Below are 26,230 nucleotides of genomic sequence, written 5' to 3'. Positions count from 1 at the left end.
AAGAATATCATCCAAGTAAACAATCACAAATTTACTAAGAAAAGGTTTCAAGACTTCATTCATGAGTCTCATGAATGTACTAGGTGCATTAGACAAACCAAAAGGCATAACCTTCCACTCATAGAGGCCTTCATTAGTCTTAAAGGCTATCTTCCATTCATCTCCAGCCCTTATTCTAATATGATGATACCCACTCTTCAAATCCACCTTTGAATACCACCTTGAACCCCCTGGATGGTCCAACAAGTCCTCAATCCTAGGCATAGGGAACCTATACCTGATAGTGATCCTGTTAATGGCCCTTGAGTTTGTACATAACCTCCATGTACCTTCTTTCTTAGGTGCTATCGTGGCTGGAACAACACATGGACTCATACTTTTAGAAATCAAACCCTTATCTAAGAGTTCCTGGATTTGTCTTGCCATTTCCTCATTCTGTTGGGGTGTTAACTTATAGGCAGCCTTATTGGGAAGTGTAGCCCCTAGAATTAGATCAATGTTATGACTAATCTCTCTAATAGGAGGTTAGGAATCAGGTAACTCCTTGGTTACAATGTCTTTGTAGGTCTCAAGCAAATCAGCCACTTCCTTTGGTCCTACCCTCCTAGATTCTTCCTTCTTTTTGTGCACCTTCTTTTCTTCCTGTTTTGGCAACACAACCAAAGTATAACAAGGAGTATCCTCCACTTTCAAGCATTCTTAAAACTCTTTCTCACCTACAAACATGATTTTAGAGTCTTTTGCTTCTTCACCATTATCGGGTAGGGGTAGTAAAGTTACCTTCTCACCTTTATACCAGATGGTGTATGTGTTCTTCTCACCATCATGCCTTGACTTCATGTCATATTACCATGGCCTTCCAAGTAGAAAATGACATGCATCCATGGGTATAATAGCACAAAATACCTTGTCCTTATACTTGCCAATAGAAAACTCCACCCATGCTTGTTCTTCAATGATGGTTTGTTGCCCCTTTGTAAGCCATGATACCTTGTAGGGTCTTGGATGCTTAATCCTCTTCAATTTAAGTTTCTCTACTACCTCAAAGGACAGAAAATTATTAGTAGAACCTGAATCAATCACCACACTACATACATTGTCACCACTTCTACAAGTAGTCCTGAATAGTGCTTTCCTTTGGGGTGGCTCTGGTGGACTTGGTGCTGTTATCAAGGTCTTCCTCATCATCATGATTTCTCCTTGCTTAGGTTGTACAAAGGATCCATGAGAGTGAACACTATGGGTGTCCTCATCTCTCACCAAATTTTCTCTCCTTTCAACTTGCTTGTTTGTCTTCTTAGGACACTTGGATGCAACATGTCCCATTTGATGACACCTATAGCACTTGATGCCTTCTAGGCCTCTTCCACCACTTCTTCCTCTAAAGCTACCTCTCTTTCCTCTGAAAGATCCTCTAGAGCTTCCTTCCCCCTTTTTCATTTCCTTGACTTGATTCACCAAGGTGTTTGGAACCTTGTCCTCTTCCTTGAGACATATTTCTGCTCCTATTTCCAAAGTCTTTTTGCCCTCTCCCTCTTCCACCTTGATCATTCTTCCTCTTGAGTTTCTCCTCAACCTTCAAAGCAAGTTGAAAGCATTTTTGGACTATGGGAGGGCTGATTAGACTAAGTTCATCTTGAATGGTAATTCTCAACCCTTGCAAATATCTTGCAAGCTTCACACATTCAGGTTCCACCACATTGGACTTCATCACCAATTTATGGAACTCTTGAGTATAATCTGAGACACTCATCTCCTTTTGCCTCAAACTCATTCTCCTCTTATGAAGTTGGACTTCATAATCATCAGGAACATATGCATCCCTGATCAATGCAACCATCTTCTTCCAAGTGGTCACTGGATTCTTCTTCTCCTTCACCCTATCATCTTGAGTGAAATTCCACCATGTAAGGGTTGGTCCCTTCAACTTAGACTTAGCACTCTTAACTCTCTAACTTTCAGGTATGTCTTCACATTCAAAGAATCTTGTGAGGGCATCAATCTAATCCATAGCAGCATCTGGATTCAAGTTTCCATCATAGGAAGGTAGGTCCAACCTAACATCCATGGTCCTTCTCTCCATGGCCTTCAGGGTCTTCACAAGTAGTCTCTGATCAGCCGGTACTTCTTCTTCTTCATCTTGCTCATGGGGTTCCTCATCACTCCCCTCTTCAACAACATCAGAGTTTCCATCACATTTCTTATGAAGTTCCCCATTAAGTCTATCAACCTCCTTCTACAAGGACTCAATCTTGTGAACCAAGTTTTGATCCTTCAAAAACTTCACTATCTATGCATTAGTCATCCTTGAGGAAAAATCACCCTCCTCTTCTTCCCCTAACATGGCTAAAATAAAACAATCCTTCTCCTAAGGATCACACTTGCTCTGATACCAATTGATGTAGAGGTACGGTTCAAACAACTTGAAAATGCCTTCAAGTTACTCACTTTCTGCAATAAGTGGCAATCCCCCTCACTTAGGAATCTCTCCAACCAAACCTCACACCTTTATGAGAATCATATCAATATCTCAACACATGAATTTTAATCCCCATAACCCACACTGACACATTATGTAAAGGTTATCAAAATTGGCTATCAAACCCCATAGGCAAAAGTGCTCAAAACTTGCTCAAGTTGCTCACCACTCCTCCCAATTGATTTTTAGGCTTTCAAAGGTTCAAAATAGGTTTTACAAGTTCCAAATACCACAAGAGATACAAAACAACCCTTTGGTTTGGTACCCCAAGACTCCAAGGCAACAAAGCCCAATTTGGCACTACAAGCCTACTAACCCACAAAACCAACTTTGTAGCATTACTCAAAAAATATCCAAAGGACTATTAGTTTTTATTTGACACACCTCATACTCTACTATGGACAACACTTTTCCTAAAGGGGCAGGTCTTGGAACATCCAATAAACCTTACTTCTAAGAAACCCTCATGTATGACTAGAAGGGCTAAATAAGGCACTTAATGAAGGAAGTACCCTTCAGACATGAAACCATAGAAAAATGACAACTTGAGAACCTTGGGGAATAAAAATCCACACCAATTCCAAGGGTATAGACTCTAGTTTGCAACCCATCAAAAGTTATGGGGACTGTTGTATCTTTTTACCATATTTTCATTGCCAGTCACATGGAGATGCCTGGCCAAATTCAATCAAAATTCACCCAAACTATTTCCTATAGTTCTAAAACCTCTTGAGAATTAAATTAAACTCTCTCACATTCCATATAACCAAGATTTTTAATTTTCCCATGGTTACATTGGAAGATAAGAGAATTTTAAAATGAAACCCTAGGTTAAGGCCAATTCATGGGCTGCTTTTTATTATTGCTTGATTTCTCCCTCAAAACACCACCTCCAGACCTCTGGTTGGATTAAAAATAAAGGTAAGACAACCCCCTACAACCCCATGGAGGTATTTTTCACCCAACAATCTGTAAAATTATGTTCCAAGCAGAAGAGCAGCAATTTTTTGAAAAAAACTACCTTTTCTTGATTGATTTCACAAAAACTTCATTACAAACAACTTCAACAACCTCCATTCAAGTTTTATGATCCAATTTAAAGCCTTTAAAACATTTATAACCAAACTTGGGGGGCTATAGCCATTTATAACCATTTTTTTGAAGAGTTGCTCTCACAAATGAGCATTTTTTACAATTTTTTTGTCAACTAAATGACAATTTTGCAATTTGTTGCACACAACTTGTTTCCTAATCATCGTAGGAGACTCAACATGACAATTTAATCCTAAATAGACACAAAATATAATGCAAAATCAAAACAAGCATATTTGGCTCATTTTTGACCTTAGTAGGCTTATAAGGTTTATAATGCACCTTAAGCCTCTAGGTCTCACAATTTGGAACCAAATGTTGTTATTACAATATAAACATGAAAAAGGATCCTTGGACTCCCTAAAAACATCTCAAGATGTTCCAAGACCAAAAACAAACATAAAATGACTAATGAGAGGCATGAGAGGTTGTTTGAGGGAGTGCTCCTGCACCAATAAATAGTGTAACCGGTGATCAAATGAATGATTTCCTTGGTGATCTTAAAAGGTTTCTCTTCTAGCCACATGAAGTCATCATGAACTCTACTCAGAACAAACTTGACCCACTGGGTTTTGAACACACGGGGATAGGTTAGGGCTTCAGTCAACCCTTGATCTTAATATGTTCATACTTGCTATCCATTTTACCATTAGTGAACAATTCATCATAGGAGTCTTTGATTTCAGTGTGATCGAGTTATTCAACACGACATTTGGTGAAGAATCTCACATCCTCAACTAATAACACTATATCTAAGATGAGGGAAAATGCAGTTTTGTCATCCGGTTCAGATGCAACTTTGGGAGTTAAAGAGTATTTTAGTGAGGGCTTTTCAACATTCTTGACAACAATGGGATCTTGGATCTTAGGTGCCATTGTAGATTTTAGATAAAAACTAACAAAGGATCCTTAGGGTTTGAGAATTTTCAAACAGTAGATGCTTCACACTTAGTAGATAATAACAACTTGATAAGATTGGTAAACCAACTTAACAATGCATTGAGATTGATGTAAATACCTTCAAGTTTTCTTTGTAGGAGGTTTGATCACCTTTGATTTGCTCTTCTCTACTCTCTCAAAAACTTGGTGAGTGAAAAATGACTGCGAAAATGCTTTAAGTACACAATATACCTCATCGGGCTCCATGCAGGTTAGGTTAAAAACATTAAATGCACTCAGTTCCACTAAACTTTCTTTCCTTTTTGCATTTTAACTGAGTAGCCAGACTTGCTTCATTAACTGACTTGACAGGCTTCCTGTATTCACCGACTTGACAGGTTTCCTATATTGTGCTTCTAAAGACTTCGATAGAATTTCAAACTTATTACTACATCTTAGCTATGCAGTTTTTGAATTAAGTACATAATAAAGTAGGAACTGTTAAGATTTAACCTTGAGAGAATGTAGTCCCTTCATACCTTTACTGATTAATTTGGAATAGGAGCACCTAACTCAGTAGGTAAGGTGTTTTCTTCATTTGGCACAATTTCCTTCTTTTTCCAAATCATCTTTAATTTCTCTTTTATTTCCTCAATGTCTTTTCTAGGTTGATCTTTGCAATCTCCAGCCAAGTGTCCAACTTTGTGACAATGAAAACATGCCATACTAGGATTTCTCCATGATCTTTGGTTGTTCATTCCAAACCTTATAAAGCAGTTGGCTTTTATATGTCCATATCTTCCACAACATTCACACCATATCCTTGTATTGTAATCCCATGGTATTGCAGAATATTGTTGGTAAGGATCTATGTGAGTTTGGTAACCTCTAGTATATGCTCGGTGTGTAGGCCACATGTAGTTCTTTTTCTTGAACCAACACTTCTCGGTACTATGTCCATATCTATTGTAGTTTTTACAAAACCCTTTGAATTTTGCCTTCTAATAATTGTTAACAGACTTTGTCCTACATTGATTAGATGTGTGACCATAGTTATTGCAATTGTAACAATAACCATTGGACTTAGTGACATTCGGTTGCTTACCTTTTCTGATTTGACACATGTTGGTAGTATGGCCTTGATTTCCACAGTAGTTGCAAGTAGGCTTCTTTCCTTTGATGTTCTTCTTGATTCCAGCTTGCTTTGATGATTCTCCTCTTTCGGTAGTATAGATTCCCTTCTTGATAGAGTCTTTTACTTTTCAACCAAGTCCTACATCTTTGTTGGGTCTTATTGTATTCAGTTGCTCATCCAACATCTTTGATGCTTCATAACTCTTCTTCAATGTTTCTTTGGATTTCTTCTTTGTTTCAAGTTCGTTGGTCAACCTTGATACTTCAAGTTTCAGTGCTTGATTCTCATCATCTTGCAGATTTGCTTCATGATGTGCATAACCTAGTTGACCTGACAGATTTTGTTGAATCCTAGTCAACCTTATGATTTCATCATTCTTGTCAAATACTAAAGCTTCAAGTTGTTGTTACTCTCTTTCTAGATCTCTTACTTTATCCTCGATTATCCTTAATGCATCAAGATTTTCAGTCATCTGTGTGCTGAAATGTTCATGTTCTCTTTTCATTGCTTTTAGTTGATCAGCCAGTGCTTTGCTCTTTTCTTTCAATGCTCCAATCATTTCTTCAATCTCTTCAGATATACTATTCTCAGATGATGTCTCAATTTGTTCCACTAACTCTTGAGAGTCCTACAAATCATTAGATAATCTTCTTCTCACTTTTAGAGATTTTTGCATTTGCCTTTACATGTCTACAATCACTTGATTAGCATGATCTAGCTCTTCTTACAAATACACAATCCTCCAAGATTGTTTGTTGCCTTCCATTGATAAGATATTTCTCTTTAGGCAGTTAAACCCTTTTCCAAGATTCAAGCTCTGATACCAATTGTTAGGCCCAATATGGAAAGCTAATGTACTGAGAGGGGAGGGGTGAATCAGTACTTCAAATCCTTTTATCAACAATATCTTTACTGTTATGCATAAACCAAAAAATTTTGTAACATAACATAAAGCTAAAACAAATAAATAACAATCATACATGATTCACTCCATAACACATTTATTCTGGTTAAGTAGAAACTCTTGGTTAGAGAGAAAAAATGCAGTGGGGATGGCACCCACAACTTCACTACTGCAATAATAAACATTGCTCAATTAGAGCTACATATTTAGCTATTTCTGATAGCTTACCCTATTAGGAGTATCAAGATCTATTAGATCTACCTTGCTAAAGGATTTTACAACACTTGATCTAAATGCTTCACCTGGTTAGAGGCTTTACAATTTATAGACTTGATTAGAGTCTTTTACCCTGTTAAAGGTTTCTCTTACAACTTCAAAATTTTCAATAAAATCTTTACAACTATCTGCAACTTTACATCTGGAATGTTATAGCATATTCTATGTGCTCAAAATAAGATTACCTTGCCTATAGCATACCTCGCTAACCCATAAAGTAACTCGATAAACCCTTCTGTTTACTTTGTTCTTTGATTGTTCTTTGAAATCTTTCTCGATGACCTCTGTGTCTCTATAACAGTCATAACACTTAGTGCTTTCTCATGCATCACACATGTCTTGCTTCACACACTTGTGTATATCCATATCTCACTCTTTTAACTTTAATACATGCTATATAAATAGATCTCTTATGTCGGTGATCTGATTCATTGCTTCGATCTTACAAACATGATTTCTTGAATGAATAACCATGCAAAATATTGCATTGGTTAGATGACCTTAAATTCATACACAATCTTTATGTGCAATTTCCAATGTGATAACGGTTCTATGTTCCTCGATCTTGTAACACATTTTCATATGTGTGTCTAGGTTGAATGAATCTAGTAACACATTTCACTTGGTGTATATCATCTCGGTGTATCATCTTTGCTGCTCGGTAGACATGGAATGATACTCGGTAGATAGCTCGGTGCATACTGGACTCTGTGACTACTTTCTTCTATAGTCGACTAGATTGTGCATACCGACTAAATATTTCGGTAGAAGTAACTGACTAGAGTATATAGAATGACTTTGGATATAAAACTAATGGCAAGTTGATAAGTAGTAACATGAATAACAAAGTAAGGAGCCCAGTAGAGGGACAAGACAAGTCCTATGACTAGATTGTATTGAGCAAATAAGAATCTGCTTTAGCATTATTGGATGCAAAGTTGTAGACATATTTATTACTATTGTTTATTTGTAAGTGATAGAAAATCTCTTAACTGAGTGGACTTAACAGTCTTATTTGTAAATCCTCTAGCAAGGTGACATTCCGATTGAGTATTTGAAACCCTTTAACAAGGTCACTTCTAACAAGGTGAAGATCCTAAGAGATCTGAGGGAAATCCCTTAACCTGGTCACATCTAGCAATGTGTTTGTAATCTTTAATAGGATTTTCTTTTAACCGAGCATACTCTAGAAGAGTATATTTCTTAGTGGGTCTGAAATCCCACAGTGATTTTTCCCTATTTGGGTTTCCACGTGAAATCTGGTGTTATATGTTTTGTGGTGTTATCTGTTTATGAGTTTGCATATGTTATAGTTTTTCTGATAAGGTTATTGAGGTTGAATTTGCTGAGTATATTGAAGATTATGTTTGTATGATTCAGCCCCCCTCCCTCTCATCTTATTAACAATTGGTATCAGAGCTTTGGAATCTAGAAGTAAAGTTTAAAGGCACTTGAGGAAAAGATCCAAAGATGTATAAGAGGGATGCACCGAAGTTGAACAAGTCAAGTTTTTCTACATGGCAGAAAAGGATGAAGCTGCGCCTATCAGGAATTGGAGAATATGTTGTATATTATCTAGAGAATGATTTGATTACACCTAGCACCTATCCATTGACAATGGAAGAGATAAGGCAAAACAAGAACATATTCAAGCAATGATTGAAATAACATCTACATTGATTGACTCATAGTTTAATGATCTAGAAGGTTGCAATGATGCCAAAGCAATGTGGGACAAACTCATATCTGTGTATGGTGGAGATGAACATATTCAAAGAGCAAAAGTGGATAGTCTAAGAGGACAACTTGAATCTATGAGAATGAATGAAGGTGAGAACATAATCCAGTATAGTACAAGGTTAAAGGAGATTGTCAATCAAATCAAAGGAGCAGGAGGAACCATTGAAGAGAAGGATGTCACAAGTAAGTTATTGAGAACCCTTCTACCTGCTTATGCAATCTGAGTCTCTGCAATCAATGAATTGAGGTCTGTACCCAATATGCCAGTTTCTTTGGATGCTACTATTGGTAAGCTACATGCATTTGAGTTAAGTAACTTTGATAGCAATGGGTCATCGATAAATAAAGTTGAGTCTGCATTTAGTTCTTTCCATCTTGATGAATCTGATGATTACAATGATAGAAACTATAAGTATTCTAAAGGGAATCATAGTGGAGCAAGTGAAAGATTTCACAAAAAATCAGAGGAGGTACACAAACTTTATGAAGAAATTAGAAAACAAGAAGAGTTTGAAGCACTATTAGCCAAAAGGCTACTGAGAGGAAAAGGTAAGTACAAAGGAAAATTGCCTTTGAAATGTTTTAACTATGATAGAATAGGACATATGGCTTTTAACTGTCCTGACAAAGAATCTAGTGAAAAGAGAGATTATCGAGATGACAGACAAAAAGATAATCATTACAAAGGACACTAAGACTTAAGAAGAAGAGATAAAAAGACATGCCTAATAGCTGATGAGGAATCAAATGATGATAAATCAGATGAAACTGATATAGAGGAAGTTTTTTATGTGGCTATCAAAGATGGATTAGATGAAGAAAGGTATGAAGAAAAATCTTTAATATCTCACATAAATGCTGATGATTCTTGGATCATAGATAGTGGATGCTCACATCAGATGACAGGTGATAAACACAAATTTGTTATATTAGAAGATTATGATGGAGGCTATGTGAGATTTGGTAATGATGTACCATGTCCAGTAAGAGGTAAAGGATCCATAACACTTCTTGACAATGTAAAATATAATGATGTTTATTGGGTTGAAGGTGTTGGAATTATAACAGACAAGTGAGATCATTGGCCTTCCAATTACAATGAGAGATTGTTGGCATTTCAATAAGGATATTGAGAAGGTTGTTAATGACTATGGATATAACTGATTAAGGATGTTCACTATCTTAATATTATTATTTTGTCATTGATGTCAAGAAATTGATTTCTTGACTTAGTATGATGTTGCCATATCTTGAGAAGTATGATATGAATATTATAAAGATGTCAGTGAAAGACACAAAAAGAATATGATGAATAAGGGAATAAGGTATTCAATAGGCAACTACTACCAAGTTAGACAATGATGAGATCATGATGTTTTAGATTTTTTTAACATCATACATATGTTGTAAAATGTAAAGGTTAATTCTATACTATGTTATCGAGCAAAGAACCTAGTCAGTAAACCCTAAGGAACCTAGTCGATAAACCCTAAGGTTATCGCTATCGGTTAATGAAGGCAGAATGTCTACTGAGTGAAGTTCAGTATTCACTGAGTTATTACAAAGTTGTAACTGAGCTATAATAGAAAGCATTAAAGGTTTACATGTGGTATTTAATGAAAGAAGCTAATGAGCTAGAGCAGATCAATGATTGGTAAGCCGTGGAAGAACTTTGTTAATGAATCTAAGGCAATGGAAAGTTGGCAGGAAGATCTACAACTCAGATTGAACCACAATACCCTAGCACAAGTTCCAAGGCGGGGTAAAACATTTTCAGATCAAAGGATACATTGAACCTAGACAAGATGGAAGATCTAATGGATATGATTGATCATGGGAAATGTGATCAAGGAGATTAAGTGGTTACCTAATTGTTTATAAATAGGAAACTATTGATAAACAATGTATGCGGGCAAGTGTATGCACAGGGATGCTACATAGTGATTATCGAGCACAAAAGCTTGAAGACTTGTTAAGAACAACAGAGTATAGAAGCCCAGCAGATAGAAAAGATTAGTTCTATGTCTAGATTGTATTGAACAAATAAGAATCTGCTTTAGCATTTTAGATGTGAAGTTGCAGATAAATTTTTATTAATGTTATTTTGTGAAGTAGCAGAAAATCTCTTAACCGAGTGGACTAAACAGTTTTATATGTAAATCCTCTAGCAAGGTGACATTCTGATTAAGTGTTTGAAATCTTTTGACAAGGTCACTTCTAACAAAGTGAAGATCCTAATAGATCTGAGGGAAATCCCTTAACCGGGTCACATCTAGCAATGTGTTTGTAATCTTTAACAAGATTTGCTTTTAACCGAGCATACTCTAGAAGAGTATATTTCTTAGTGGGTCCAAAATCTCATAGTGGTTTTTCCCTATTTGGGTTTCCACGTTAAATCTAGTGTTATGAGGTTTATATTGTTCATATTCTTTTAAGTTTGCATGTTTGATAGTTTTGGATATATGACTGATATATATATTATCGAGGTTGAATCTGATGTTTTTATGGATGATTAAGTTTGTATGATTCACCCCCCCTCTCATCTTGTTGGCTATTGGATCTATACTTATATTAAGTATCAGAACTATCAATTGGTATCAGAGCTTTGGACTCTGGAAGGAAAGTTTAAAGGCACTTGACTCAAAGATCCAAGATGTATAAGAGGGATGCACCAAAGCTGAACAAGTCAAGTTTCTCTACATGGTAGAAAAGGATGAAGTTACATCTATTAGGAGTTGGAGAATATGTTGTATACTATCTAGAGAATTGTTTTGTCATACCAAGCACCTATCCATTGACAATGGAAGAGATAAAGGCAAAGCAAGAACATATTCAAGCAATGATTGAAATAACATCTACATTGACCGATTCAAAGTTTAATGATCTAGAAGGCTGCAATGATGCAAAGGCATTGTGGGATAAGCTCATATCAATATATGGAGGAGATGAACATGTTCAGAGAGAAAAAGTAGATAGTTTAAGAGGACAACTTGAATCTATGAGGATGAATGAAGGTGAGAACATAACCCAGTATAGTACAAGACTAAAGGAGATTGTCAATCAAATCAAAGGAGCAAGTGGAACTATTGAAGAAAAAGATATAACAAGTAAGTTGTTGAGAACCCTTCTACCAACCTATGCAATCTGAGTCTTTGCAATCAATGAATTGAGGTCTATACCTAATATGCTAGTTTCCTTAGATGCTACTATTTGTAAGCTACATGCATTTGAGTTAAGTAATTTTGATAACAGTGGGTCATCGGTAAATAAAGTTGAATCTACATTTAGTTATTTTCATCTTGACGAATCTAATGATTACAATGAAAGAAAGTATAAGTACTCTGAAGGAGATCACAGTGGAGCAAGTGAAAGATTTTGGAAGAACATTGAAGCAGTACACAAACTATATGAGGAAATTAGAAAGCAAGAAGAGTTTGAAGCACTATTAGCCAAAATATTACCGAGAGGCAAACATAAGTATAAAGGAAAACTACGTTTGAAATGTTTCAATTGTGATAAGATAGGACATATGGCTTCTAATTATCCTGACAAAGAATCTAGTGAAAAGAGAGATTACTAAGATGATAGACATAAAGATAATCATTACAGAGGACATGAAGACTTCAGGAGAAGAGATAAAAAGACATGCTTAATAGCTGATGAGGAATCTGACGATGATAAATCAGATGAGACTGATACAAAGGAAGTTGTTTATGTGGATACTAAAGATGGATCAGATGAAGAAAGGTATGAAGAAAAATCCCTAATATCTCACATAAATACTAATGATTCTTGGATTATAGATAGTGGATGCTCACATCATATGACAGGAGATAAACACAAGTTTGTTAAATTAGATGATTATGATGGAGGCTATGTTAGATTTGGTAATGATGCACCATGTCTGGCAAGAGGTAAAGGATCCATAACACTTCTTGATAATGCAAGATGAAATGATGTTTATTGGGTTGAAGGTTTGAAATACAATTTGTTGAGTGTAGCATAGCTAAACAACACAGGTTACCAAATAGAATTTCAGAAAGGAATCGTCAAAGTTCATGACAAGAATGGAAAGTTAGCTGCTACTGGGACACAAACAAGAGGTAATACATTTCACCTTAACTCAACTTGGAATAAGTGTTTGCATGCAAAGATAGATGATACCTGGCTATGGAATAAGAGGTTTTGTCATGTAGATTTTGATAATCTGATCAAGATAAGTAAGAACCACAGAGTAACAGGTCTACCGAGTCTTGAGAAACCTAAGAATGCTATGTGCCGAGGATGCCAGATGGATAAGATGACAAGATCAATCTTTACAAGTAAGTATTACACTTCTAAGGGAATTTTAGAACTTGTGCATACTAATCTTTGTGGTCCTATGAAAGTTCAAAGTTATTATGGTGATAAGTATTTCATATTATTTGTTGATGACTATTCAATGATGATGTCAATCATGTTTTTAAAAGAAAAATCAGAAGCTTTTCAAATGTTTAAATGGTACAAGGCAAGAGTTGAAAATGAAAAAGGAAGACAACCAAAATGTCTTAGATTAGATAGAGGAGGAGAGTTCACATTTGATGAGTTCAACTTATTTTGCAATGATCATGGTATAAAAAGACAAGTCTCTGCACCGAGAACTGCACAACAGAATGGAATAGCTGAGAGAAGAAATAGATCTATTGTGGATTGTGCAAGAACCTTGATGATTGAAAAGAAAGTTCCACAAACATTTTGGAGAGAAGCAATAAGCATAGCTGTTTACACACTAAACTGAGTACAACTGAAAAAAGGTACTTTGAAGACACTATATGAAATCTGGTATGACAAGAAACCTAATGTAAGTTATTTTAAAATCTTTGGAAGTAGATGCTATGTTCATAAAGATGATAAAAATGGCAAGTTTGATCAGAAAAGTGAAGAAGGAACATTTCTAGGTTATTCTTCTAGAAGAAAAGCATTTAAATGTCTGATCAAATCATCTAGCAAAATAGTAGAAAATGCAAATGTGAAAAAAGATGAATTTGAAGAAAGAAATGATAAAGGAAATTCCAAAGAACTAGAAGACTATGATGAATTTGTCTACGTGCAACCGAGAAGTCAACCAAGAAGACTGCTGAAGAAAATGAAGAAAATATCTAGTTACTGAGTGATGAAAAAGATCATACAGAGCCTACCAAGCCTGTATTAGCCAAGTATGTTAGAAGACATCATGCACCAAGTTAGATTATAGGAGATAAGGATGATCCAGTGATGACAAGGAACAAATTGAGACAGAACACGTCTAGTATCTGAATTTGAACTGAGAATAGTGAAAGAAGCATTTAATAGTGAAGATTGGATAAATGCTATGACAGAAGAGATTGATCAAATCAAGAAGAATGACACATGGACACTAGTCCCAAGACCAAATGACAAAAATGTAATTGGTACAAAGTGGATTTTCATAAACAAGCTAAATGAAAAAGGTGAGGTCATTCGGAATAAAGTAAGAATAGTTTGCAAAGGTTATGCCCAAGAAGAAGGAATTGATTATGGTGAGACTTTTGCACCTGTGGCTAGACTTGAAGGAGTAAGAACATTATTGGCTTATACTGCTTACAATAATTTCAAGGTATATCAAATGGATGTCAAATCAACATTTCCGAATGGAATATTAGAAGAAGAAGTTTTCATTGAACAACCTAAAGGATTTGTTGAAGGAGAAAATAATGATTAGGTATGTAAATTGAACAAAGCTTTATATGGTCTGAAACAAGCACCTAGAGCATGGTATGAAAGATTGCACTCTTATTTGATTAAGTTTGGTTTTATAAGGACAAATGAGAATAACAATATATACATGAAGAATGATGGAAATGGAATACTAATCTCAGCCATATTTGTTGATGATATTATATTTTGTAGAAATGACTCTCTATGCAAGAACTTTGGAAATGAAATGAGCAAAAAATTTGAGATGTCATTAATTGGTGAGATAAAGTATTTTATAGGTCTACAGACACTGCAAATGAAAGATGATATTTTCATTACCCAATCCAAGTACATAAAGGAAATCTTGAAGAAATGTGGAATGGAGGATTCAAAACTAGTAAGTACTCCTATGACTACCAACTGTAAACTATCAAAGAATGATGAATTTGCATATGTTGATGAGACACTTTACCGATATATGATTGGAAAGTTGCAATATGTTGTTCACAGTAGGCTAGATATAGCATATGCAATAGGTATAGTTGCAAGATTCTCTGCAGATCCTAAGGAAACACACATGACAACAATCAAAAGAATTTTTAGATACTTGAAAGGCACTGAAGATTATGGCTTAGTATATCGAAAAGGAAATGTATTTGATTTAAAAGTTTATACTGATGCTGATTGAGCACGCAACATTGATGACAGGAAAAGCACAAGTGGAGGAGCTTTCTTTTTAAGAGAAAGACTAGTGAGTTGGCTTAGCAAGAAACAAGGATGTGTTTCATAGTCAACAACAGAAGCTGAATATGTTGCTACAGCACTGAATTGCACCAATATAGCATGGTTCAAACAACTGTTGGAAGGTATAAATGAGCAAGTTACCAAGCCAGTAACTATATTCTGTGATAATACTAGTGCCATTAACATTTCAAAGAATCCTATTATGCACTCTAAGACAAAGCACATCTGTATCAAACATCATTATCTTAGAGAAGAAGTTCAAAAGAAGAAAGTGGTGTTGGAGTATGTTAGCACAAAGGAGCAAATAGCAGATATCTTCACCAAGCCACTGCCAAAGGACACTTTTGAGCATCTTAGAAGTCAATCAGGGGTCCTACCCCTATCTTCCATTCACTAACTGAGTTCGGTGAAAGCATCAATTTGATGACTCTACATAATATATTTTAGGAGTTGATGCTGATTTACACACTTTAGGAGGTTCTCTAAAGGTGTGCAGAAAACAATAAATAGGGAACAAGAATTGGAGACAAAATGCTCTGACCGAGACTGGATTGATACATAACAGCATGGAATTCACTTCTCAGCAGAAGAAATTATGTTTTAAGTTCTTTTCATTTTTTGGCATTGTTGTCAAAGGGGGAGAAGACAAATGTATGGGGGAGAAGTCTACTGACTGAAGGAGAAGACTAATGACAGAGGGTGAGCATTTCAGCATTTTATAGCAATTTGAATCTGAATCAATAAAGTCAAATCAATTGGTTTTGCCATCAATGCCAAAGGGAGAGATTGTTGGTATTATAATAGACAAGTGAGATCATTGGCATTCCAATTACAATGAGAGATTGTTGGCATTTCAATAAGGATATTGAGAAGGTTGTTGATGACTATGGATATAACTGATTAAGGATGTTCACTGTCTTAATATTATTATTTTGTCATTGATGTCAAGAAATTGATTTCCTGACTTAGTATGATGTTTCCATATCTTGAGAAGTATGATATGAAGATTATTAAGCTGTCGGTGAAAGACATAGAAAGAATATGATGAATAAGGGAATAAGGTATTCAATGGGCAACTACTACCGAGTTAGACAATGATGATAACATGATGTTTTAGATTATTTTAACATCATACATATGTTGTAAAATGTAAAGGTTAATACTATACTATGTTACTAAGCAAAGAACCTAGTCGGTAAACCTTGAGGTTATTGCTATCAGTTAATGAAGGCAGAATGTCTACCGAGTGAAGTTTAGTATTCACCAAGTTGTTACAAAGTTGTAACCAAGCTATAACAGAAAGCATTAAATGTTTCAATGTGGTATTTAATGAAAGAAGCTAATGAGCTGGAGTGGATCAATGATTGGTAAGCCGTGGAAGAAGTTTGTTAACGAATCTAAGGCAATGGAAAGTTCGTAGGAAGATCTACAACTTAGATTGAACCGCAATGCCCTAGCACAAGTTTGAAGGTTAAAATGCAAGTTCCAAGGTGGGGTAAAATGTTTTCAGATCGAAGGATACATTGAACCTAGACAAGATTGAAGAACTAATGGCTATGATTCATCATGGGAAGTGTGATCAAGGAGATTAAGCAGTTACCTAATTGTTTTTAAATAGGAAACTATTGATAAACAATGTATGCAGGCAAGTGTATGCATAGGGATGCTACATAGTGATTACCGAGCATAGAAGCTTGAAGACCTGTTAAGAATAACAAAGTATAGAAGCCTAGTAGATAGACAAGATTAGTTCTATGTCTAGATTGTACTGAACAAATAAGAATCTGCTTTACCATTTTAGATGTGAAGTTGCAGATAGATTTTTATTACTGTTATTTTGTGAAGTAGTAGAAAATCTCTTAACCGAGTGGACTTAATAGTCTTATATGTAAATCCTCTAGCAAGGTGACATTCTAATTGAGTGTTTGAAATCCTTTGACAAGGTCACTTCTAACAAAGTGAAGATCCTAATAGATCTGAGGGAAATCCCTTAACCGGGTCACATCTAGCAATGTGTTTGTAATCTTTAATAGGATTTGCTTTTAACTGAGCATACTCTAGAAGAGTATATTTCTTAGTGGGTCCGAAATCCCACAGTGGTTTTTCCCTATTTGGGTTTCCACATTAAATTTGGTGTCATGAGGTTTATATTGTTCATATGCTTTTGAGTTTGCATGTTTGATAGTTTTGGATATATGACTGATATATATGTTACCGAGGTTGAATCTGATGTTTTTATGGATGATTAAGTTTGTATGATTCACCCCCCCTCTTGTCTTGTTGGCTATTGGATCTATACTTATATTAAGTATCATAACTATTAGAAGGTTTTAAATACAATTTGTTGAGTGTAGCACAACTAAACAATACAGGATACCAAATAGATTTTCAAAAAGGAATTGTCAAAGTTCATGACAAGCATGGAAAGCTAGCAGCTACCGGGACACAAACAAAAGGTAACACATTTCACCTTGACTCAACTTAGAATAAGTGTCTATATGCAAAGATAGATGATACCTGTTTATGGCATAAAAGATTTTGTTATGTAAATTTTGATAACCTGATCAAAATAAGCAAAAAGCACCGAGTAAGAGGTCTACCGAGTTTGGAGAAACCTGAGAATGCTATGTGCCGAGGATGCCAGATTGGTAAGATGACAAGATCAAATTTTACAAGTCAATCCTACACTTCTAAGGGAATTTTAGATCTTGTGCATACTGATCTTTGTGGTCCTATGAAAGTTCAGAGTTATTATGGTGATAAATAATTCATATTATTTGTGGATGACTATTCAAGGATGATGTCAGTTATGTTTTTAAAAGAAAAATTAGAAGCTTTTCAAATGTTTAAATTGTACATGGCAAGAGTTGAAAATGAAATAGGAAGACAACTGAAATGTCTTAGATCAAATAGAGGAGGAGAGTTCACTTCTGATGAGTTCAACTTATTCTTTGATGATCATGGTATTAAAAGACAAGTCTCTGCACTGAGAACTCCAAAACAAAATGGAATAGCTGAGAGAAGAAACAGATCTATTGTGGATTGTGCCAGAACCTTGATGATTGAAAAGAACATACCACAAAATTTTTGGAGAGAAGCAATAAGCACTAGTGTTTACACCCTAAACTAAGTACAACTAAAGAAAGGAACTTTGAAGACACCATATGAAATCTGGTATGAAAAGAAACCTAATGTAAATTACTTTAAAATATTTGGAAGTAGATGCTATGTTCACAAAGATGACAGAAATGGTAAGTTTGATCAGAAAAGTGAAGAAGGAACATTTCTAGGTTACTTTTCTAGAAGCAAAGCATTTAAATGTCTGATCAAATCATCTAACCAAATAGTAGAAAGTACAAATGCAAAAATTGATGAATTTGTAGAAAGAAATGATGAAGGAAACTACAAAGAACCAGAAGATTATGAAGGATTTGTATATGTTCAACCAGGAAGTTCTACTGAGAAAACTGCTGAAGGAAATGAAGAGAATATCCACTTACCGAGTGATGAAGAAGATCATACAGAGCCTATCGAGCCTGTATTAACCAAGTATGTCAGAAGAAATCATGCATCAAGTTAGATTATAGGAGATAAGAATGATCCAGTGATGACAAGGAACAAACTGAGACAGAACACATGTCTAATATCTGAATTTGAACCGAGGATAGTGAAAGAGGCATTTAACAATGAAGATTGGATAAATGCTATGACAGAAGAAATTGATCAAATCAAGAAGAATGACACATGGACATTGGTCCCAAGACTGAAGGACAAAAATGTAATTGATACAAAGTAGATTTTCAGAAACAAGTTGAATGAAAAAGGTGAGGTCATTTGAAATAAAGCAAGACTAGTTTGCAAAGGTTATGCTCAAGAAGAAGGAATTGATTATGGTGAGACTTTTGCACCTGTGGCAAGACTTGAAGGAGTAAGAACATTGTTGGCATATGTTGCTTACAAAAATTTCAAGGTATATCAAATGGATGTCAAATCTACATTTCTGAATTGTATATTAGAAGAAGAAGTTTTTATTGAACAACCTGAAGGATTTGTTGAAGGAGAGAATAAAGATCAGGTATGTAAGTTGAACAAAGCTTTATATGGTCTAAAGCAAGCACCTAGAGAATGGTATGAGAGATTGCATTCTTATTTAATCAAGATTGGTTTTATAAGAACTAGTGAAAACAATAATATGTACATGAAGAATAATGAAGACAATTGAATACTGATCTCAACCATATTTGTTGATGATATTATCTTTTGTGAAAATGACTCCTTATGCAAGAACTTTGGACATGAAATGTGCAAAGAATTTGAGATGTCATTAATCGGTGAAATAAAGTATTTTATAGGTCTACAGATATTGCAAATGAAAGATGAGATTTTCATTACTCAATCCAAGTATATAAAGGAAATCTTGAAGAAATTTGGAATGGAAGATTCAAAACCAGTAAGTACTCCTATGACTACCAACTGTAAACTATCAAAAAATGATGAATCTACATCTATTGATGAGAAACTTGATCGATCTATGATTGGGAAGTTGCAATATGTTGTTCACAATAGGCCAGATATAGCACATGCAGTAGGTATAGTTGCAAGATTTTCTGTAGATCCCAAGGAAACACATATGACAACAATTAAGAGAATTTTTAGATACTTGAAAGGCATTGAAGATTATGGCTTAGTATATCAGAAAGGAAATGTTTTTGATTTAAAAATTTATACTGATGCTAATTGGGTAGGCAACATTGATGATAGAAAAAGCACAAGTGGATGAGCTTTCTTTTTAGGAGAAAGACTAGTGAGTTGGCTTAGCAAGAAACAAGGATGTATCTCACAGTCAATAGTAGAAGCTGAATATGTTGTTGCAACATTGAATTGTACCAATATAGCATGGATCAAACAACTATTGGAAGGCATAAATGAGCAAGTTACTGAGCCAGTAACTATATTCTGTGACAATACTAGTGCCATAAACATTTCAAAGAATCCTATTATGCACTCTAAGATAAAGCACATCTCTATCAAGTATCATTATCTTAGAGAAGAAGTCCAAGATAAGAAAGTGGCATTGGAATATGTTAGCTCAAAGGAACAAATATTAGGTATTTTCACCAAGCCACTACCAAGGGACACTTTTGAGTATCTCAGAAGTCAGTTAGGGGTCCTACCCCTATCTTCCACTCACTGACAGAGTTTAGTGAAAGCATCAATTCCATGACTCTAAAGAATATCTTTTATGAGTTGATGTTGATTTACAAACTTTAGGACATTTTCTAAATGTGTGCAGAAAAGAAAAATAGGGAACAGGGATTGAAGACAAAATGCTCTGACGTAGACTGAGTTGATACCTAAGAGCAAGAGTATTACTTCACACAGGAAGAAATTATGTATTAGTTTTCTTTTGGCATTATTGTTAAAGGGGGAGAAGACTAATGTATGGGGGAGTAGACTAATGACGGGGGGAGAGCATTTCAGCATTTCACAACAATCTGAATCTGAATCACTTAGGTCAAATCAATTGGTTTTTCCATCAATACCAAAGGGGGAGATTATTTGCATTATAACAAATAAGGGGAGATTGTTGGCATTCCAATTACAATAAGGGATTGTTGGCATTATAACAGAAGGGGAGATTTTTGGCATTCCAACTACAATAAGAGATTGTTGGTATTATAACAGACAAGGGGAGATTGTTGGCATTTCAATAAGGATATTGAGAAGGTTGTTGATGACTATGGATATAACTGATTAAGGATGTTTATTGTCTTAACAATATTATTTTGTCATTGATGTCAAGAAATTGATTTTCTGATTCAATATGGTGTTGCCATATCTTAGAAAGTATGTTTTGAAGAGAATTAAGATGTCGGTAAGACACAAAAAGAATGTGATGAATAAGGGGAGGAATAAGTTATTCAATGGGAAAGTATTACCAAGTTAGACAATGATGAGATCGTGATGTTTAGATTGTTTTTGATATCCCACATATGCTATTATCCGTAAGATTAATACTATACTATGTTACTAAGCAAAGAACCTAGTTGGTAAACCCTAAGGAACCCAGTCGGTAAACCCTAAGGTTATCGCTATCAGTTAAAGAAGGTGGAATGTCTACTGAGTGAAGTTTAGTATTTACCGAGTTGCAACCGAGTAATAATAGAGTGCATTGAATGAATAAAAGCATTATTTAATGAAGGAAGCTAATGAGATGGATGTGATTAAATGATTTTTATAATTTGTATGAAGTTTGTTAAAGATCTATGGCAATGGAAGATCGACAGGAAGATCTACAGCTCAGATTGAATGCAATACCCTAACACAAGTTCCAAGAAATGTATGCAAGTTCCAAGGCAGGGTAAAATGTTTTCAGATCGAAGGATACATTGAACCTAGTCAAGATTGAAGACCTGATGGCTATGATTGATCATGGGAAATGTGATCAAGGAGATTAAGTGGTTAGCAAATTGTTTATAAATAAGGAACTGTTGATAAACAAAGCATGTGGGAAAGTGTAAGCACAAGAGATGCTACATAGTGATTACCGAGAACATAAGCTTGAAGACCTATTTGAATAATAGAGTAAGGAGCCTAGCAGAGGGACAAGACAAGTCCTATGACTAGATTTTATTGAGCAAATAAGAATTTTCTTTAGCATTATTAGATGCAAAGTTGCAGACATATTTATTACTATTGTTTATTTGTAAGTGAGAGAAAATCTCTTAACCAAGTGGACTTAACAGTCTTATTTGTAAATCCTCTAGCAAGGTGACATTCTGATTGAGTGTTTGAAACCCTTTAACAAGGTCACTTTTAACAAGGTGAAGATCCTAACAGATCTGAGGGAAATCCCTTAACCAGGTCGCATATAGCAATGTGTTTGTAATCTTTAACAGGATTTGCTTTTAACCAAGCATACTCTAGAAGAGTATATTTCTTAGTGGGTCTGAAATCCCAAAGTGGTTTTTCCCTATTTGGGATTCCACATCAAATCTGGTGTTATATGTTTTGTGGTGTTATCTGTTTATGAGTTTGCATATGTTACATTTTTTCTGATAAGGTTATAGAGGTTGAATTTGCTGAGTATATTGAAGATTATGTTTGTATGATTCACCCCCCCTCTCATCTTATTAACAATAAGAGCACTGCTAAGCTAGAGCAAAAGATGGAATTGATAAAGCTAGTAAAGGATACCACTAGACTTGGTTTCTTTGGATATGAGAAAGGTGAGACCTCTGGAACAAAAGCTAAAAACATCAAAAAAGCAACCAACATTCAAAGATAAAAGTAAGAAAAAATTTAAACCTATTTGCTTTATTTTTCTCAAAGAAGGTCATACTGCTAATGTGTGTAGAAGCAAGGCTTACAAAATTTTTCCTTACTTTCAAAACAATATGCCTAGATCCAATAGATTCAATGGAAACTATTATGCATCCAACAAGTTTGGGCATAGAGCATTTGAATGCAGGTCAGTTTTGCACAGCACCGAGAGATATTCTCAAAGGACTCAAGGAGTTATTCCAAAACTTCTTGTGTGCTAGAATCCCAACTAGTACAATACCTACGACTATCGGTTAGTTGGTTATCAAGGGGAAACCAGTTGAAAAGCAACATGTTTGATTTTTTGTGGTAGCGGTCACACTGCTACAACATGTAGAAGGAAGAATGGAAATTTGAATAATGGACCATGGAGAACACCTGGAATGGTATTCTATCATTGCAACAAACCAGGACACACTACCAGAACTTGCAGGCTGAGAAAGAACCTATCAGATGATATACCGATTAGTCCAAAAGGGAAGATTGATGTTGAAACCATTCAAGTGGAAATGAACAAAACTTGGAAAAAGAAATCAGAAAGAGAGTCACAGGATGAACATGCTTCTGCACCTAGTGTGGAAGTCTCTGAACTAGCAAATTGAGCTTCAAAAAAGCTTAGGGGGAACATATCGGTGAGATATTTTGAACTCTCAGTTTATATCAATAAAGATCCTTACTGGTATATGTTACCTGTCAGTCGATAGAAGATCTAAAGTGTTGAAAGAAAAAATTAGGGTTTGTGCCCTAACAGTGATGCATTTATTGTGGTAGGTGATAACTTGTTTAAAAGGGATTTTCATCATCATTTTCACTTATCAATTTTTGAAAGAAGAATTTTCAAGAGTAGAATGACAAAGAGCGATTCATCTAGCGATTCAAAGTGAATTCAAAAATCTTGCAGAGGAATCCAACAATCTCTTTCAATCTATCAATGAAGAACACTAAGCGGTGATCTAACACCGAAGTGGTGTATAATTAGTGACAATGGCAAACCCTAAATTTTGGATTGTGAAGGTATTTCTTGAAATTCTTGCTTATCATTTGATCATGGCTTCTGCATTGCACTCCATTTCTAGTGCACCTCTAGATTCAACCGAATTTCTTCAAAAGAAAATGAAATAGAATACCCTATCCCAAATACCCACTAGAGTTATTGTAGAGGGAGAAATTTTAGGGTATATAGATTGTAAATTGGAAGACTTAGGATCGCTAGTGATTCATTCCTAGCTGAGTCTATTCTGTGGGAGTGAGAAGAAGATTAAACCTAAATATACTATCCTTGAGAAAATGAAACTGCACAATGTGGTATATTTTCTAGAAGAATTTACCGAAGAACATATCCGCATCATCCTTAGCAGAGTGCATGGTGACAAAATGTATCTTGAGTGGATGCATGATGTCACACTAGAAGCAATTCATGCCATAACCAGTTTCTACAGTATTGGAGAGGTACCAACACTAAGAAAGGTCACCAAAACTGAAATGACAAAGCTCACTAGTTCTATGAGTGACCAACGGGCAATGACCGTCAACATCATTAAAGATGATTTGGTAAAATATGCTTGCATGGTGATTGGTTACCAGATATTCTATGCCAGTAGAATGAATTTTGTCCCTACTGTTGTGGTGAATGCTGCACATAGGATAATCAAGAAAAATACAACATTTGACCTATGTACCTATTTGCAAAAGTTGTTGTTGTTGAATCGGAAGTTCATCAAACAAGACAATTCTCTAAGGTTCAGGTTTGGCTAGCTTCTGGTCGGTCTATTTTTCTACTTTCAAGGCTATTTCCATGGAGTAGGTGATGTTCAATGGTTTGCTAACCTACCAATTTCCAAACAAATTAAAGAGAGTCTATAAGTAGTGGGAACTGGATATCCTGAGGTTCTAGATAAGTACTTTGATGATTTCAAACAAAAAATGAACCTGAGAATGAGGATATTTAATGATTTAGTGAAGACATATGAAGATGACATCTGCTTCACAATAAAGATAGGTGAATGCATAATGGAAGCAGTCGAACCCAGAAAGGAAGTAATTGAACCTATGGGGTATGAAGTGGTGAATGACATTTTGATCTGGTATGCTTCTACCCTATTTGCCTCACCACTGGATGCAAAGAAAAAGAGAACTGGTACCTACTTAGAGAGGGTTACACCGATTGAGGAACCAAAATAGAAAAAGGTCAAAGAAGTGCCATCGACATCTGCACTAGTTACATCTGCTAGTCCAAAAGTTACCAAGTGGTCACCTGCTAAGAAGAAACCTAAGGTTATTCCGGCTAAAGTATTTGAGAGGAAGCAGAAATCCAGGAATCAATCACCGGAGGCTGAAGACATTGAATCAAAGATTAAAGGAAAGAAGTCAAGGCAATCAAGCAAAAAGACAAAGTCTACCGCTAATGTACCAACACCTTTTGCTCCAGTTAATATAGATATTTCTTCTCATAACCTTTGACACATTGTCAAAGAATAATAAAGAACATTAGGAGAAAATTGCTTGATGATTTAAAGGAAAACTTTGATTATTTTAGTGATAATGAGAAAGAGGATATAGAAAAGGAAGTCATTAAATACTTATGTATTAATGATCAGTCACCATCTAAGATCAGATCAGTTACACCAAATTCTTTATATAATTATTTAGATAATAAATGGCACATTGCCATAGAAAGAGAGCAAGAGATCAGGGAGAAAAATTTTGCTCAGTACTTCCCTGATGCCTCAAATTTTGAGTTATATGAAATTATGGATAAGAACAAAGGACTATTCTTCATGAGAACAAGAATACTTTGGCTACTAGAAGGTAAAGCTTCTGAAGTGGAAAAAGACACACATTTACATGTTAAAGCTACTGTCAGAATGCACCAAGTAGCTAAATCCACTAAGAAGGCTGAACAGGAACCTGACCTATCCATAGGCAAACTAGATGAGGTATTTGATAGTTAAGGTGAAAGAGTGATAGAGAAAAATGATCCCATTGATGTGGATGCATTAGATATTGAGGATGTCACTCCTGACAGAGAAAATGCTGAGAAAGAGAAACAGGACAAAGAAAAAGAAGAGAAAGAGAAATAGGACAAGGAAAAGGCTGAGAAAGAAAAATAGGACAAAGAGAAAGAGAAAGTAGGAAGAAGACAAGAAGAAGGAAGAAATGGAGAAGAAATAAGAAGAGGAGCAGAAGAAGAAAGAAGAGGTAAAGAAAAGAGCAGAAGAGGAGAAGGAAGCAGAGAAGAAGAAACAAGTGGAGATCAAGACAAAAGAAAGAGGGCAGACTCCTAAGGCAACCGGTGATCAAACCAAACAGGTTGATCCCACCAATCCTATTGATCTTCAATGAGCAGATGAGTCCTAGCTGCTTCGAGGAATCAAACTTGCACAGGAGGGACTAGAGGAACTATGAAGGAAGAAAGAACAAGATGTCATACAAATTGCTGCTGACACCCTTTCCAGTCTGATTCCTAGTACCAACCTCCCCAGTTTTGATTCCTCTCTTTTCAAGCTCAAACTTCTTTGTACTATGGTGGAGGACCAGGTATAATGCTTGGAAGATGTTGCTGAAGAAAATACAAAGAAGAAGCATGAAAAGGCACTCAATGTTGCCTTAGTCAAGCAACTGAATGAACTAAGGACTCAGTTACTAAAGCAACAAAAGGATATCAGTGTTGCTATGGGTGAAGGTAAATTACTATTGAGTAAAATCTTCCAATCCCATCTAGTTTGTGATGATGTCCTTAAACAGAAAGCTCAACTCCAACAGAGTTATAGGCATATATCAACAATTTCAAGATGCCAGATGATTCATTCACTACCTATGGACAAACTGTTCATCATTATCAACATCAAAATGACAAGATGGACTTAGTAATCAGAAACAGGACTCAAGATTTGCAAGAGCTTCAATTGCTCCTATTGCCAAGATTGCAGATTCTTCAGAAATGTTTTCTTAACCTGGAAGCTAT

The sequence above is a fragment of the Cryptomeria japonica genome, chromosome 9 (genome assembly GCF_030272615.1).
Source record: "Cryptomeria japonica chromosome 9, Sugi_1.0, whole genome shotgun sequence".
NCBI lineage: Eukaryota > Viridiplantae > Streptophyta > Pinopsida > Cupressales > Cupressaceae > Cryptomeria > Cryptomeria japonica.
Note: the sequence above shows the minus strand (reverse complement) of the source record.